Below are 19,447 nucleotides of genomic sequence, written 5' to 3'. Positions count from 1 at the left end.
GAGACAAGAGCAAAAACAGCCTCCTCTCTCTCCAGCCAGCCCTCCCTTTTATAGTGAACTTGATTGTTAATGTTAATGATATAGAATACACCTGTGGGCCAGCCTGGGTCAGCTGCCCTGCATTTAGCTGCTAATGGCCTTGATCACCACGGCTGGCCACAAACTGAAACAAAATCCCAATAAAACCAGGACACTCTGCTAGCACAAACCTGCACAGCTTGGGTTTTACCTGATCCAGAGCTCTTTATGGAACAAATTACACTGTACTGCATAGCCACTTCAAAGCGATGTGAAACTAAAAATGGTATAAAGTTAATAATTACAGCAGGTACTAGTTTCTTTGATGCTGTTTGCAAAAGCAAAAATATCATGTCAAGAGGAGGAAAATGTGTATCCAGATAAAACCTGCAGAGTTATATACTTCAAAAAGTCAAACAAGTCTATTTTCAGTATGTCCAGCAGCACAAACTATTCATCCAAGTATTGTAATTGAAGAGAGGAACTGATTCAGCTGTCCATAAATTCTGAAATGGAAATTACCTTTTATAGTAAGTAGGTAGTTCATTGTATTTACCATGTCTGTGAACTTACTCAGCACTCACTCTCAGGTATCTACAAGGTTAAAAAAAAGAAATCAGGTTTTATGTTAAAGTACTTCATTTCTTTCCCAAATTAGTTCTCCTTCTGGAAGATAATACTTGATAGTTATCCATGTAATACTTTCATTATAACAGAATAGAGAATAACTGCATTAGGCGCAAAAGAGATATGAACTGTCAAGGTCGCTTTCCAGATAATGGGATTCATCAAGGAGACTGAGAAGATACTGGGCAAGATTCACAAAGAGCATCAATTTCTTTCTTTCACTTCAACAATTTTAGGGGAGAGAAGAAAGTCAGACTCACAAATTCAAAAGAGGTTTTCAGCTAGCAAAGTGATTTCAGTCCATCACTGCAACTGTTGAACAGGCTTTTAGTATGGCTATGAACAGGAGATGGTAACCAGTAAGGCGTCAATGATGAAAGAAAACTCCCAGATTCTTTTGATTTCTGCTAATATATACTCAAGTTATTATTTTTACACTGAAAATCAAGCTCCCCACTTCTTTATACAAGTTTCTTTTCAATTTAAACCATGCCTATAATATTTTTCCTGTATTTTCATTTATACAACATTTTTCATCTCAGAACACTTTAAAAAGGTATTATTTGCATTTTATACATGATGAAATTAAAATACAGCCAGGATAAGGGCCGGTTTCTGTCATGTGCAAGCCCGAACCATCCCAGAGAAGTAAAAATATTTAAGTTGAAGCAAAATTCTTCCCAGATCACCCATGATGCTTTCTTTGCAGGCCAATGAAGTTAGGGGAATAGGAAGATAGACCAATTTTAGCATTTGTTTTTTTGATCAGAATGAACCTGCATGAGAATGTCCTCTTTTGACACCAAGAACTGCAGATGCATTAGTCAACTCTCATTTGAGTCTTACCGACGTGATCTTTTTTCCTGCACACTCCCTCCAACAATATAAAAAAAGCCCAGTCCTAGCCTGGCTCAAAATAAACCAGATTTTCATCTGCATTAGGAATTTCTGCTGAGAACTAAGCAGAAAATCTCAGTGTCTATATTTCTTTGATTTGTCCACTTTACCAGGCAAACTAAGGGGGCTGGGACATACTGGCAGTATTTCCTTACAGTCCCAGCTGGCCTGGTTTTCCACTTCTGCTCTGTATCTCAGCAGGTCTTCACAGGAGAGTAGTTGACATGGTCACCTTGCATAGTCCTTCCTACTGTGTAGCATTTTTTTGGCACAGTTTTCAATGTACTACACAGGCATAAGAGTTCCCTCTTTTGAAGGGAACCTTTTGGGGGAGAGAACCTCAAACCTCTATCATCAGACGTTTATTTTTTTCACTATTAAAACTTTAAAGTACACTGGTCCAGAAGTGCAGTAAATCTTGCATGCACCTAGGCAAAGGAGCGTGTCAACACACCAACTTTGACAGGAAAACGTGGAGCCAATTTCCAGAGTGTCTGTGCTTTACAACAGGTAGAAGAGTAGACCAGAAGTGTTAATAGCACTAAGAAAGCTCACAGGGTTTGATTACATGCCGAAAACAAAGCCTTGAACAACCCATCAGAACAACGTATTCTTTAAGATGTTATTACTGCATACTAATCCCTACCCACTGCATCTCAGAAGAGCAAACTTTATCTAGTGTTATTATGTATGTTATATTGTGATGTTGATGATTTACCATCTTGATACAAACACAAAAATATATGAAAAGAGATATTAAAAGTTTCTAAGCACACAGATGATCCAGCAGTAGCAATGTTGCAAATAATGAAATTAACAAGCAATAACAAGCTGGCAGAAGATTTCTCCTTAAAATGTATCTTTTCTCAACTGGTTGTATTTCCCCTTGGAGAAGATAATTTTCAAATAACTAGAAACCTGACTTAGCCACTGAATCATCAGAATATCATAATATTAGTTTTTGGGATTTTTTTAATGGATGGCTAAATGCCACAAGACAAATTAAATTGCGTTGGAGACACCTGAGACCGAATGCTGAACAATTTTATGGTCACGTGCTGTTAAAATATCCCTGGCTTACACACCAAGCGTCCAACTGCTCTCAGTTCTGAAGCAGAACGGACTAAGGACCTGGCTCGTATTTTTATTTCTGCACAAAGCGCATTCCAACATACCACAACAGGTGCTTTTGGCATTTCGTCTTAATCCTAATCGACAGTTAACAGTCTTGTAAGAACTTAATGGAGAAGAGAGTTGTTTTTCACTGGAATTGCTAACACCTTGCACTTCCATTATTGTCTTGCAGTGTATATTGACTAGTGACATGGACCCTGAAGAAGGGTTTTGCACATGTCAAAGTTACTTTATTTTTCAGGAATCTTCAACATATCAGATATTCATATAGTCATGAAACGCTACACATGGCTACACTCTTCTAAACCTCCCACCTGAAACAAAACCCCTGAAATCTTTCATTTTTATACAGTATTGATGCAGGATTTTCACTAATTCAATCCATTGTTGGTGTTGGGCTTGGAGGACTCACTTTAGATTTAATTTCTCTTCAGGCATTAGCTAATACAGTATTTGAATGCTTCGGTGTGCTCAGAATAGCTTTGTTATGGCCACAAATCCACCTGGATTTTCCTTGAAATGGATAGTCAACTTAGTGGATTAGCTGAGAAGGTAATGAAAATCTTTATGAATCAGTAGTCAGTAGACTATCTAACAGATCAGAGAGGGCTTTTTAATCCATCTCTAACTCATTAAAGCTGCAGTAAATCCTACTGAACTCTGTTACATTTTGCCCTATGCAAACTCTAGCGAATTAAAGAAAATTAGCAAAAAGTTTCCGGAAAGAGATACTTAGCAAATACTAATGTGTCTTGTTTCCTTATTTTCCCAGAACTGACAAGACATGGAAGAAAAATGTCCCTTCATTTATCTGAACAGTGTGCTCAAGCATAGGCAGCTATTATGAAGACTGATATTTGAAAATAAGTCGGTAAACAAACTTGGCTGAGTATTTATCCCTGTATGAAACATGTATGACTATTTCTAAGTACAGCCCAGACCCTATTAGAGCCAAAATCTATGATCCAAAGCCCATTAAAATCAAAGGAATGACTCCCATTAATATCAATGGCTATTAGATAAGGCCACAAGCAGTGAAAATCCCCACTGAAAACAGTGGGAGTTTGGCCTGCATAAACTCCCCTTGGAAGCTGCTAGTATTTTTCTTCTTTCATTTCTTCATAAATATTTTATAAACAAAACTCACTGAGATTAGAACTTGAACACATAACATTACGCAACACTTCTGTAAGGATCTTGCTGGTCTTAGCAGAGCTTTCTCGTACATGTCTCTGTGTCACATCAAGAGCAATCTGAAGATAGAACCTCCTTTGGGAAGCAAACGCCATGGTTTATCTTCATGCTGTCACTATATGGAAGGTATGGTAGACTAGAAACAACTGCTAAATATAAGTGTAACCTATGTGTTAAAATGTCAAGCTAAGTACATTTTTACTTGTTTCTGACATAAGAAAGTAGTGTTTCTTTCAGAGTGTACTAAAATGGAAAAAATTCTCCCTGTTTCCACGCACAAAAACATAGTACACTAAGTGTACTATTTGTCTGAGTTTAGTAAATACACTGGGATATTCTGTTAAATGTCATTTGAAATGTCTGCCTCAGAATGAGAATGGCTATTTTGCTTCCCAGGGCTAATGTTGCACGTTTCCACCAGCCATTGTGCAATTAATGGCACACAAAAATAAACTGATAAACAGGTTTTTGTCATTTGAATGCAATTTTTCATATCACAGACAGCCAAATTCTAATTAGAGGTAAAGGGATTTTTTTTTATTTAGTTATGAATTGTGAATTTATAAAATATCACAGGGAACCATACAGCTCTCTCAAATGCATTTATTAGAACGTACACCTGGGGATGTTTATGCTTTATCTTGAGAGAGTTAGCAAATGAAAGAAATTCTAGGCATTGCTCAGTTAATTGTCATTGATTCCTGTGTAACTATTTCCTTTAAGTGCACAATAGGAGATTTCTGCAAATAGTTTGAAATATGAGTTTTACTGTTATCGACAGTCCACTGGATATTTAATATAATTTTTCCACCTATTTTTTAGAAGTACAATCTTTAATAAATGTGAGAAAGAACATCATACAAGAAAAATATGAAAAAAATGTAGAAAGCATGTGAAAAAGCTAGAAAATGTGTAACTGAGCAGTAACAAAAATGCAACACAATGCTACACAATGACATGGAAAAAAGAACTGATAATATCCAGACCTTTAGTAGCACTTCTTCCACCTCTCAGGTCTGCAAGTCCTGGTGCTGTTGGCTTGTTGTGGGCAGGATGAAGTGGAAGAAGAATCTTTAGTATGTGATGCTATAACTATTCCAACTTCTGCCATAAAATTCAGTCAGTCTTCAGTTTTATAGATGAAAATGACACCAAAGATATTGACTATCCCCACAGATCAGATTAGAGAATGCGCAAGAGTTGCTTATGGGTAGCATTTTTGCCAACACACCCTAAAATTCTTCAGTGTATCTGAAACAGAGAGAAGAGTAACGGAGTGAGAGAAAACATGAAAAACAAATGCCAAATGAATGACAGAGACAAACAGGTGAGAAACAACAAATGGACCTCATCACATAGCTAGGGAAAATATTTATATTTCTGTATTTTGACTGCTGTGCATGCCTAGGATGATCTGTAGGAGAGCTGGACTTAACTTCTCTAGACTGGTCATGCATAAGCAAAAATAACACTCAATATGAAAAATCAGCTTGAAAATTTACAGTACTGATCCATGCTGAAGAAAGCCTATCAGATTTTGTCAGCTGTCCAAATATATAAATATACTACAATTATGCACATTTACAAAACTTCTTTTTCCTTTCATAACAGGATTGTTGTTGTTTTAAAGAGCTTGTAAACAGGAGCTCCTTACACTGTTTTAAGCTGAAGGTGAATACTGAAGGAGAATAGGGTTATATTCTAAACTCTTCACACCACTCCGTTGCAGCGAGGGCTGAAAAATTATAGTCTCAGCCCATCCAGGTATAAGCAGCTTACATGCAGGTCTCTTTGGTACCTCCCACTCAGGACAAAATGGATTATGCCCAAAGCCTGATGGTGACAGCCATGTAAGCTGCAGACTGCCAGATTTGTCCAGGTTTCAAGAACAACAGAATTCCCCTTTTTTTGTTGTGTTTTGTTACCCAAACAAAATTTCTGGAAGGAAAAGGAGGAGGCATGCCTAGGGTAAATCTGTATATACAGTGGTTCTTATTACACCGGCAAAATTTGGTTGCACTGGAGAATGCAATCTTCAATCTTACTTTTATTCCTCCTTGTTCTATTTATTTAATGGATGAAGGTTACTGGTATCATAATAAGCATGTAACTTTTCACACAAATTATGTAAACTCATGTCTCAAACTTCAGATTCATCCCAAGTGTAACTGCTATGAATTGTCTTACACTTTTAAAATTGAACAAGAATATATTAAAAAAATTGAGTTCTAGCTAAGTTAATGCCAGCTGCTTTCAGAGAAAGTGAGGAAATCTGGACTGATAAGAGAAAGAATGAAATTTATAAGCAATCATATTCACTCAGATAGGTCATGCACAAGTCTAATTAAATAAAGTTGAATGATCACTCAAATCCTATCAATGTTGCTACTACTAACATTTTTTGGTACCTGGACATCATTTACAAATACTGTGACTGATTTATAGAGAAAGGATTAATATTCACAGTAAACTCCAAATATTCCTCATTGTTCATGTTGTGTTTGGTAATACACATTTTCACACATATAAATACAGAATCTACACAGTAAGAAAAACAACCATGCTGATTGTCAGGAGAATAAGCCTTATACTGTAGCTTTTGGGTTATTAGAAAAAGCGTCAGAAAGGTTAATCCAATTCCACACTATAGGATTCCCTCAAGACTCAAAAGCAAAACTTAAAAACGTATAATCTGGTCTCCTGTGTCTGTTAATCCTTTGCACCAATGATTAGTTCCTGTTCAGGTTAGCAAATAAAAAAAAAAGATTAAATGAAGGTTAAAGGTTCTCCAAGCCTGTTTCCTTTTTTTTTCCAATAAATCATTATGCTAACGAAACGTAAGTAGAGTTTGAGAGTAGCAACTGGAAATTTCCTTCTTATGAAATAATGTGTTCCTTGGATACATAAAATGCATTAGGCACAGTCTCAAATAAAATCAAAGCTGGTGGGTTACAAGGGTCAAACAAATTAAGCTTTCTTTTAGATTTGCATCAGCATCTGAGCCCAATAACATGCTGCTTAATTGAATAGTAAGCACTGTCAGTCAACCCCAGCCAAAGCAGCTCTGATTATGTAATGGCTTTCATTTGTGATTATTTCAGTCCAGAACATGGAATATTTCACATCACACTTTGCTAGCTTTGCTACTGCTGACATCTTAATCTGAAGTGGAAGCTGTTTAAAACCCTATGATCTCTCAAGTGTTCTAAAATATGAGCTACTTAAATATGTATTTCCCAGCAACTAATGCCCACCAGTAACAATGGCCAACCGTTTTTGTACCAGCTGTAAGTTTATGGAAAATAGTTCTGCTGAACAGTTAAAGGCAGAGTCTGAAAATCCACTCCTCTTTTTTTCCGTCCTTCAGAGGTGGTATACTAAATTTCTGGTTCAATAGGTGAACTACTTTTGTTTTGAACATTTGTGGAGTGGCCTCATTCATTTCTAAGGCATTCATTTCTCAAAGCTCTAAAAGAGCTAAGGCACCTACAATATTTTTGTTACATGTATTGATCTGCCTACCTGTCCTTCTGCATAAATATAAAGTCAAAGCTACATGAAAATATATACACAAACTGACATGATGTAAAATAATGGTGTCGTTACTGGCAGATTGCCCTTTTAATTATGTGCTTTCTCCTCCCCCAGTCTTCATATTTCTTTTTTTTGGGGGGGTGGAAAAAGTGCTTTTATGCTGCACAGTACCTGATACATTGTGAGCAATACAAGCAAATACAAGGTACTAGACATTACAGTAGTAATTCTGCTAGAAAAGAGAACAGCATGCCAGATCTGCTGCATCAGGACATTACAATTCCCAGCAGGAGCAACAGGATAATTTCTCTCGCAAGAAAAAAGAAAAAATACAGACACAAGCTACAAGCCAAGACAAGATCTGTTTTAATACTTTGATATTTGCATGTCATTTGACCAACACCTGATGTATGCCAGGTCCTACAAATCATCCATGAAGTGCAATATGTAAAAGTGAACTTTAAATTATACAAACCATACATTTCTATTCGTGCATAATTCTTTATTTTACAAATATCGCTTCAGTGCAGTGGGGTTTTTTTTGAAATATTGATAGGTGGTGTATCTGACAGAGAATGAAGCACTTGCCACTCCACATAAAATGATAAGCATATCTTTTTCTTCAATATCTTTATACAATCTAAACACTCCCACACTTTTGTTTTCTATGGCTCCATTTTTAAACTCTGCTATCTCTCACACAGCAGCAGGGAAGTAGTCCAAAGGCTCTACTGCTCTGGAATGCTTTTGATGTAAATCCTACAGCGAAAATGCACGAACTCACAGGGAAACATGAGATGATGAAAACAAGAACCACAATATATGAATGGTTTAGTTTACCTGTGTAGTTTGTGGAGCTGGCAGCTGGCCTACTGCTCCTTCTAAGAGGGAGAAACAATACCATTCTCCCTGCAATTCCCTCCCCTTAACTCATTCTAGTAGAGACTTTAAAGAAAAGCAATCTGTAAAGGCATAATTTTCACAAACCAATCAAAAAAATCAGATATGGTCTCATTTCATTCAACAAACGTTTTGCCAATGGCAGCACCTGAAGCAGTGTAAGAGTCAAAGACTGTACAATGATAATCTGGCATGCAGTCTGCTCCATTTTCTTGTGAAAAAACTGCTGTGTCCAAAAGGGACAAAACTATGGCTGGAAGGAATACAAAAAGCATATGACCATCATCTCAGTTCACAAACGATATTCATTTGTGCATGTTATTGAAAACAGTGCAGTTACTTTGCTTCTTACATATGCAGAGGAGCAAGACAAAACCAAGAATCCAAACCAAAATGGCGATTTTACTTGTAAATTTCGTGGGTTTTTTACTAACAAAATTTCATCTTCAGTTGCTAATTAAAAAGAAAATCTCTGATTTGCAAGCAACCATTAATATGCAACATAACTGATTTCTTCCTGATCCACTGCGGAATCTGCTTAGAGTCCTAATTTCCTTTCTTTACCTTAGGTCTAATGGTACACAAGCATTGCAAGTAAGCATGCAATTCCAATCTTTCAATCAGTTTTCACCAAAAATACTATTTTTCAAAAAGTACATTTTTTCTCCTAAAATTAGAACTGAATCCCAATCCTTTGTCCTTGCACTGTCAAAGCTGCAAAGCACATCATCCTTTGCAGCTGAGATTTTTCTTTGAGATACTTCATGCCCCCCAGTATCTCAGCAAAATCTGTCTCCTGTGTGAAAGAACAGTTGCACTTACACAGAGATGTCTATGTACAATTTGAAAAATCTTATCTGCTCACATCACAGAATCACAGAATCACAGAATATTAGGGATTGGAAGGGACCTCGAAAGATCATCTAGTCCAATCCCCCTGCCGGAGCAGGATTACCTAGATCATGTCACACAGGAACGCGTCCAGGCGGGTTTTGAATGTCTCCAGAGAAGGAGACTCCACAACCTCTCTGGGCAGCCTGTTCCAGTGTTCAGTTACCCTCACCGTAAAGAAGTTTTTCCTCATACTTATGTGGAACCTCCTGTGTTCCAGCTTGCACCCATTGCCCCTTGTCCTGTCAAGAGATGTCACTGAGAAGAGCCTGGCTCCATCCTCATGACACTTGCCCTTTACATATTTATACTTGCCCTTTACATATTTATAAACATTAACGAGGTCACTCCTCAGTCTCCTCTTCTCCAAGCTAAAGAGACCCAGCTCCCTCAGCCTCTCCTCATAAGGGAGATGTTCCACTCCCTTAATCATCTTTGTGGCTCTGCGCTGGACTCTCTCTAGCAGTTCCCTGTCCTTCTTGAACTGAGGGGCCCAGAACTGGACACAATATTCCAGATGCAGCCTCACCAGGGCCTCACCATCCCAGAGAGCAATTTTCTTTACCAATGAGTAAACATATTTAGTCAATATGTGGGTTTTGATTATTGACGTTAATTCATGGTAAATGTCAAGGAAGGATACTTATGCTCCTGGGCCGGTGCATTTCAATGCAAAACTGATGTGCAACTGCGTGGAGGTGCCCAGGTGTTGGCAATGGGGGGACTGCAGGCAGTCTCTGTGGAGAGAGGCCAGAGCTGCCCCATGTCAGACACAGCCAATTCCAGCTGGCTCCAATGTACACACTGCAGGGCACAGCTGAGCCCCTCAGCCAAGATGATGCTGCCTCTGGGTGTATTTAAGAAAGGGGAAAAAAATGTTGCCTGGCAGCGTGTGAGAGGGGTGATGGAAAAAATTGTGAGAAATAGCCCTACAGACACCAAAGTCAAAGAAGGAGAGGAGATACTCTAGGCAGAGATTCCCCTGCAGTCCATGGAGAGGACCCACACTGGTGCAGAGAAACAATGTGAGGACGAAGGAGCAGCAGAGAGAAGCTGTTATGGAATGACTCCAGCCCCTGTTTCCCATTCCTCTGTGATGCTGGGGAGGGAAGGTGGAGCAGTCAGGAGTGAAGGAGTGAAGGTGAGCCTGGGAAGAAGGAGGGGTGGAGGAAGGAAGGTGTTTTATTTGCCTTTGTTTCTCACCATCCAAATCTTTTTTTAATCAGTAATAAATGAAATCAATTTTCCCCAAGTCAAGTCTGTTTTGACTGTGACAATAATTGTTGAGTGATATACCTGTCCTTATCTCAGCCCACAAGACATTTTCGTCTTATTTCCTCCCCCTGTCCTGTTGAGAACTTCTGGGTGGGTGTGTCTGGTAGCCAGCCAAGGTCAACTCACCACTATTACGTATCAATAAAACTAGGTGTGACACAAATGTAGACACTCAACCTGATCTTCAACTTGATTTTACTGGTTTTGTTCATTTCTCTGAGTTCAGACAGAGAAAAAAATCTGAGTATCTGCCACTTAACCAGAATTACAAAACGGAATGGAAATTTCAACAACTTCTTTTTTGTCCAAGGAACCTTTGTAAAAGTAAAAATTAGATAAACATCAATTTTTCATCTTACTTTCCTCTTTTCCAAACCTATGTGAAGACACCCACCCCTCTACATACCTTGATATTAAACTCAGACTCTTTCAGAGCAGGGATGGAGGGCATTAGGAAGTCCTGTGGCACATAGGAAGCTCTGCCTGCCACTCCTTGTTACTTATACTAGTGGAGATTCAGCACTGCTCTCTCGGGTGGTGGCAAACGTTGCAAGAAAGGCAATTTACGCACAGACCCTCCCAGCCATCTGGTATGAGTGCAGGCCCCACAGCACAGGTATTTTGTGCCTTCTGTGGATTTCCCCACTTAGTGGGTGTTGCAGCCACTTTCATTTCCCAAACCAATTAAAGATACAGGTCATGCAGAGCTGAGAGACAAGCTAGCGACTACTACTGCCAAGGTTTTTGTGAGAAGAGCTAATACCGGCTCACTGTAGTTTAGAGTTTTGGCTGCAAGGCAATTAAGGTAAATCTGATTGCATCTGAAAGTATTGCTGAATCCTACATACCATCTATTTGTATGACTAAAAATTGCTTTGACACACTTGAAAATAGATATGTCTACCTATAGCATTCACGGTAACAACAACAGCGTGTATTCACATTGGATCACACAAATTTCATAGCCGAGAGAACATTAATGAACAGTATTACCTTTGCAACTGAACTGATTGCAAATATTATTATTGCCATGTCCTTAAATTTCAGGCACAGATACTTTCACATTTTTCCAATCCATCATTTTGCAAACAAGATTTTGTTAACAACTAGCAGCCAATTGCTTATGTGGGACTTAACAATAATAAATATCTTCTTAACTGTGCAACAGAGGGGAGCCCACATTAACAAACCCTGCTCTGCATGGAGCACTCTGATATTCAATCAGATGGATTAGTGGTTCAAAACAGTTCACAAGAAAGACAGATGGTAGCAAGCTAAGATTGCCTTATCACCATACAGCCTCACGGACCTGTTTGTTGCACTCTGTCAGTGTGTGGCTAGCTGCAGTATTTTGAATGAAACTCTCTTTTCAGCAAAAAATTGTTTCTAAATCTTTCCTAGTAGATTTTCTATCAAATGTGAAAATAGATAACAGAACCTGCCTTCATTTCTCCCCATTTTTTAAAAACATTTTCTCTTTTCTCCCCTCTTTTCTTTATGCTTTTAGTTACTGTTTCCCCTGTCTGTTTTTTAACAGAGGAAAATTGAGTGGAGGGAATTCCACAATGAAGCAGAGCAAAAAGGTAAAAAAGGCAGTGATAATCAAGGTATGTTTTCTTTTCATACCTCAAGAGTAGAAATTAGTTATTTTAGCTGTTCATGAGTATTTCTCCTCTTTTTTCAACCCACCATGTTCAAGCTATTTCCCGGTTTCCCAAATCAGCGTTCAAGATGATTTTCCATGTAATGTGTATTCAATCAATTGAATGTGACAATTACTAAACATATATTAGACCAAGCACACACTGTCAGTCAGACAAGTGTAGGAATAAGTCAGATAATGATTAGAGTTGAATTCAGTGTTTTCTAAATTGAATATATAGTATCAAAATTGGGATATGGGGAGTCAGGGTTTTTCTTTGTTTTGGGTAGGGTTTTTTTAGTTGCAAATATAGTGGAACTAAAGAGAAGAAAAATATTTGAGGGGTTTAGGTTTTGGGGAGATTTATTATTATTTTCATACTCTAAGTTTCTGTCTGTATCCCTTCAAGAAATAAAATCATCAGCAGACAGCAGAGTGCTGCCCAAAAGCACCAAAAGAGACATATTGTCAGCAGCTGTGCTGGAAAGCAGATTTACAGGAAGACAGAGAAGGACAGAGAGAAAAAAAAGCAAAAGCAAAATCAAAAGGTGAGGAAGAATGAGAGAGAGAGAGAATGCCCTTCTCTGTTAGTACAAGGCTAAGAAAGCACTGCCCTTTTACTAAGTGTTTATTACAAGTGAGTAGATAGGTTTAAATGTTTGACGTACTTATTCCATCAAGCTCATTATCTGGGAGCATCTCAATGAAAAGATTAGACAGACTGAGTTAAAGAAGAACATATACATTTCATCCTCTTCTCTTTTTTTAACAGAAGCAAACATTCTTCTCACTTGCCACAAGGAGGTTTTCTCATTTGTTGTTTCACAGATCTTTCCTCATACATGTGTCCCAGACATTTCCATAGCTTCGCTGTTTTTTATCCATGTAAATGGGTATCCTTTTTCAATGTTCAAACATGTACATTTCCTTATTATTATAAAGAATAACCTGCACTTATATAAACATGTAACGTATAGAGACAACTATTTATATGTATGTGTATACACACACATGCACACACACACACAAAACCACGGAGGTATACAGAGGTATCAATACTAAGAGAGAGAGTTACAAACACACAAACAGATAAAGATTCACTATTATCTTGATACACCATGATGATAATGCTCAGTGACACTGGAGCTGAACAACTGAAAATCTCACTGGTGTAACCTCCAGTTTACATCTAAACTAAAGTTTATGGAACCTGTGATACAGAGAGAAGGGGCTCATATCTACCCAACAGGGACATCATGGGAAACATGATGTCTGCATCAGCTAGATAATTACAATATTACGGAAAAGAAATTCACACTATTCAGAGGGGTTTTTTGTTGTTTGGAGTCTTTGTTAGCTTTCTGGTGTGGGGTTTTGTTTGAGTTTGGGTGGGGGCTTTTTCACAAGGAACAAATGGATTGCAAATACAGAGATTTTGCCCAATATTGTCTCATCATTTTCTTTGATGGTGCAGGACCAATGGGATAGAAATTTATGACTTCATGATCTACATGTTCCTGTATTACATGTCACATAGTAATTTGTTGTTTATTGTACTGAAGTGTGAAATATTTTGCAATATACGTATATATGTTTTTCCTATATGTTTCTGTATTTTTACATAAACACACATACACACAAAAGCATATATGAGTTGAAAACCAATGTGCTGCTATTAAGAAAGGTAGTAGTAACCCGTCATTACTTTCAAAACCACATACTATTGCAGTAACTATCCAGTGTTTCTCTGATTTATGTATTTTGGAATAAGTTGGCTCTCCAAGGAACCACAAGGACCTTGCAGAGATATATTTCTTTTTTTTTTCTCCTCACAGATACAAAGTTATGCGTTTTACAGAGGCACACTTCTGTATTTTTTTTCCTGAAAACAACACTGAATGTATTTATTTGATGCAGATTGTACAGAATAATTGTCTTTACACTGTACTGAAAATAGCTGGTACTAGGCACCATATTTTCTTTCTACAGTAGTGAGAGTTCCCATTAGAAAAAAAAAAAATAAAAATAAAACCAAAAACACATTCAGACATAATAATTCCCATATATTCCAGGCTGTTACTAACCCACTAACTTCCTATTTTTTTAGAAGAGGAGCTTCCTCTGTAAATAAACATTTTTGTAATTTTTCACCCTGCAGTGTAAATAGCTCCCTGGCATACAGGATCTTGTAGTCTCCACAAACAAAACTAGGAGGATCGCAAAACAGTGGGAACTTAATCAACATGTATAATACTCCTATAATATTGCATTCAGTCCTAGTGTAAACTTACAAAGCAAGTACATTAGCAGGTTTATATATTGTGTATTAATTTTCTAAGGAAAATATTTTCTGAGGTATCCAATCTGAAAAAAATGGGCTAAAATGAAGTAAGATTTAAAAAAAAAATTCATGTTGACAAGTTATAAATTTTAAGACATGCTACTAACAGTGCATCTAATATGGGAAAGATAATTCCTTGATTAGGAATTATTTCACTTTGTTCTTTTTAACATGCTTATCTATCATACACAAGAAAACCTATGGGCTTTTATTTCACCAGCATGTAAGACTGTATTTGAAATGTGCTACCTGCCCTCAGACAATGGTCAGAAAAAGACTGCATTTCCATGTCTAGCACAGACTATATCTCCCTGGCTCCTGTAGAAACTGGAGGGGGAAATGAGGAATAGGATTTATAGGTAGGCGATTCGCTGGTGAGGCTAATAAATCCACACAGAGCAAGGATTATCTAGCCATAAAATTCATGACTCCATAATTCGTTTACCCGCCCTTGCTTCTGCACCCTTTTCACTCTCATGCACTCACATGCCTGCTATGCCATAGCACAGTTTTCATGGGATGATGGTGAGAATTCCCTTTCCAAACTGCCTTTGCTGGGTGGGCAGACCTATGTACTTCTTGGAGGTGTGTAGTATAGCTCCAAGCAGAATGCCAGACAACTACAGTCATCACATCTTCAAAGATCTTTTTCCACATTGTCAAATTGTCCACAGAAGATAGCTCAGTGCTGCTACGCTGTGCATCTCCTGCTGTCTTTACCCTTAAGTTTGCAAGTCATAATACTGCATACATCCTTCTTTTAACACAGCAATATTGTACGTGCATTCAAATGATGTCCCATCAAGAATGACTGCTGTACTTTCTCATACAGCTGGGTGTACACTCATATGCTGCTTTTGCAATTTCCCTGGTTAAAAGAAGATATACCAACAGTGTGATGGATAGCCTGAAGCAATGGGTAGCTGAGAGTAGTAAACAGTTCCAAAAGCCAACAAAGTATTTTTTAAATATTCTAGTTCTGAGATTCTGATATTTAGTTCCTGCTGCCAAAGGCACATAGTGGGTGTCTGAACTGAGAAATTGCATTCTACCTACACTCCATTGTCTAGTAATAGCAATGCCCAGTACAGCTTTGCAGTAGTGCTTTAAAAGGGACTAAAAAAAATAATAATCTCAGTAAACTATTCTTCTTCACTGTTTTTCTTACCCACAACTGTGGCTGTTCTTTGTAAAAACCCCAGAGATAGAATCAAATATCTTCATGTGCCACCAAGATTTTACACCAAAAAAACAGTTTTCCATTAACAAAAGAAATGAAGCCTAAAATAAGGTAACTATAGATCCCTTTTAGAGCATTACGATATTTTTTTCCTCTTGTTTCTAGGCTAGATTAAGTTCTCACACATATTTCCTTTCAAGCAAAATAAGTGTATTTTCTTCTACAGAAGTGTGACATTCACATTTATGGAGAAACTAACCCCAGCTTATGAACCATTTTCTTAAACTATGCTATTTAAATTACAGTCAAGATTAGTTCACAAGTGTACAACTGAATCCCAGTAATGAATTTTTCCAAATATTGTTCATGTTGTTTGCCGTACTAAATGAAATCTTATAAATATTTCGGTCATCCAGCTTCTTTTGAGAGTGTCGCAGATGGACACATGTGGACATATGTCTCCATCTGGAGTAATATTCCTTGCCTAATACACACAGAATAAATTGGAGTACAGCCCAAGGGAGATAAATCTGTGCATTATCAAAAAAAATCAGTCATGTCTACCACCTCATTTAACATAACTATCTATAACTATTTAAAAATTAAATATTTTTTCTGTATTATTGTTACACATCACTTAAAAAAACTATCTATATGACAAGTAACAGTTTTTGTCAAAATCAGGGATGCAGATACTAATGAAGCTTAGGGAACTGTAGTTTATACGCTACATTTGCATTAAAACACACCAGGTCTTGAACAGAAAAAGTCAACTAGCAGAGAAGAAACCCCTTGTTTCAAAATACCCTAGCACTAAGGGTATTCATCTGTAATCTATTTCAAGGATTGTCTTAGTTGGAAATTTTTAAGGTGAGTAGAAAAATAAGTTAATGTTTTGTGCAGTAAATTCTGCATAGGAACTCACCAGGAAAAAAAAAAAAAACAAACAAAAAGAAACCCCCAATCATCTGAACAATTTCAATCTCTAAATGTGAAGAATTTTATAATTGTTTTATAGGTAAACAGGGAATGTACCAATACAATGCTGGCACTGTTAGGAAGTATACAAACCAAGCAGACTTCGACTTGTTTTAACTGAATTGAAGAGGGAACGATACTGCAAAATGCACATCACCAGTAGCATCAGTGTCTCGGCTACCAGCCTGAGCCAAGAATCTGCTTCAGTTGTAGACATGCTGTTTTCAGAGTCCATATTCCCAAAGCCTCAGGTTTGAGAATTCAGAGGGGATTTCCAAGGCTATCTTCCCCTAGCTGTAATGTAGCAGGAGAAACCGTTAAGTTCTTCTGTTTCCAGCACCAGCTTGAGACAGCAACAAAAAATATTTTGTGCGTCTTACTTGTTTAAAAATCAGAGCTGGTCAAAAACTCTGGGAGGGAAAGACTTCTGACGGCATTGTTTGTTTGTCTGAAAACGTTGAGTCAGTGGAATTGAAACGTCCACTGCCACTACCCTTTCATGTGCATCAGACAAGCTGGCTGGCAGCACAGAGCTGCTTGATTCTTGGGCGCAGAGCTCCCGAGCTCACTGCCTGCCGGCCATGTGCCTGGCTGGCCAGCCTGCTGCTGCTCAGGCACCTGCCCCACGGACCTGTCACCCACAGACTTCTTCCAAAGGCGATTGTCCAGTGCCATTAGGAAATTCTCTGTCTTCACTTTTCCTTCTGATGCAGAGTGAAGTACAACACCAGCAGGTCAGTGTTTCCCACAAAACTGAAATTCCCTTTTTTATTAGCTGTGCTTAAAATCCACTACAGGTTTAGTGAGAAAAGTGAGAAAGGATTTTTTTCCTGCTGTGTTATCAGCAGTCTTTCATTATTTTCACATTCCCTGGACATCTTTTACCCTAAGTACAGATAAGGTAAAGCAGAAAATCATGGAAAGAGCTCGTCAGGAATATATTTTGAAGCATAATAATACAAATCCTGAAAAAAACAGGCCCTTAAGGTATTGTCTTAATCTGTCTTGAACACGGCATCAAAACTATTCTAATGAAACATGACAATAATTTTTCACAAAGGAAAATGGAGGTTTAGTAGATCAGTAATACTTATATAAAAGGTCTTTCTAGATAACGTTACACATGCAGTATGACAATTCTGAACTACTCTGAATAGCATTCCAGCTGTTTTCTGGAGAAAAATACTGCAAATCTTTATTCATATTAATAAAGTCTTCACTACCAGAACTCTATCTGATTTACAAGATGTTTTTTAGAATTTGGACCCATTCTTGCTGAAACTGTTGGTGGCCACTACACCCTATAATTAGAGATGCTTGCAGAGGGCTGTTAACAGTACAATCATAAGAAAAATATCTCCCATCAAGCTTCCTCAAATGCAGATGAGGATTCAATTTCTATATTCTCAGGAGAGGATTCCAAAGGACTCCCAGTGACAAACTCTTCTGCTGGGGTTTTGCATTGTCCCTTGCAAGAACAAGGGGAATATTAAATGGACAAGCTCACTCTATGGACTTCATTTCAGCTACTGGATGGGGCTTCTCAATCATCAGAATAAAAATAACTTAAAAAAAAAAATTACTCAGATTTTCACTTTTTCCAAAGAAGCTTTGTCATCCACTTGAGTGAGACAACTGTAGTTTTCAGACATACAGCGACGACATCAGAGTCTGGTGAGTGATCTTTGAAGATGTCTATGTGAGACAAATCTCTTTTTTCATTAAGCTGCTGCACAGAAATGGTTTTATTGTTGTTGAATACATTTGCAAAGTTCCAATCAGCACAAATTCTGAACATATGCCAAAAGTGCTGGATGCTTACTGGTTAAATATGCAGTGCCTAGTGAAGACCTTTAAAATTTTGCTCTATTCATATGACTATCATATTTCTAACCCTACTAATGATTTGAGTTACCTCATTTGAAACTGTATCTCCTCAGATTCAGATGATTCTTCGTTCCTGTATAACTTGTTATTGTCTGCCTTTTCCCGTAAAGATGGACCATGTTTAATGGCAATCTTATATAAAATACTGCCTGCCATGAATTCTTCTAGCTTTAGAAGGGCAGTATAATAATGTTCCACCAAATTTGTCTAGACATCAAACTCTCATTTTTTAAGATCCCCAAAGTTCTTCCAATAACTGCACCAGTGAATTTTGAACCATGTAATTTATTTTTATAGGAGTCTGGAGAAGTAAGAGTTGAATCAATATAAAATTTTAAAGAAAAGCACTGTAACTTAGAAATAGGATTATTTTTTTAGGTAAGTAAGGGAAAAACCAAGGAAGAAGATGCATACTCAAACGTCAAATTTCCAATCTGAACTCTAGGCACCAGCACAAGTCTTTTTATACCTGATGTTTTGGCCTATCCAACTTAACACAGTACAGCACAAAATCTGGAATGCTCAGGCAAACACGAAATTTTACTTAGTTTTTCAAAAGCTCTACTCTGCTGCAACAGATTGTCTTCAAATGAATGAATCATGACATGAGCCCAGGTACTTAGCTATGACATCTGTTATGTAGTAAATTGCATTGCATGCCACATACATAATGAAGAGGAAAGAGGGATTTCAGCTCCTAAAACATGCCTCATTATGTGATGGTGCACAAACGCAGGCAGTGACACTCAGGACAGATGGAAAGGCTGCAGTGTCATGAAATGTATAAATAATGCTGTTGTTTTTATTATTTGGAAAATGAAGATGTTACCTCTCATGAGGATAAAAAAAGGCAACTCTACAGTGAATAAAACAATAAGAGGTGGCAGATACACTGATGATTAATATCTCTCTTAAAAGTTGCTTACATGAATCCACTTGCAAGAAGTTT

This window comes from Nyctibius grandis, chromosome Z (assembly GCF_013368605.1).
Source record: "Nyctibius grandis isolate bNycGra1 chromosome Z, bNycGra1.pri, whole genome shotgun sequence".
NCBI classification, from domain to species: domain Eukaryota; kingdom Metazoa; phylum Chordata; class Aves; order Nyctibiiformes; family Nyctibiidae; genus Nyctibius; species Nyctibius grandis.
Note: the sequence above shows the minus strand (reverse complement) of the source record.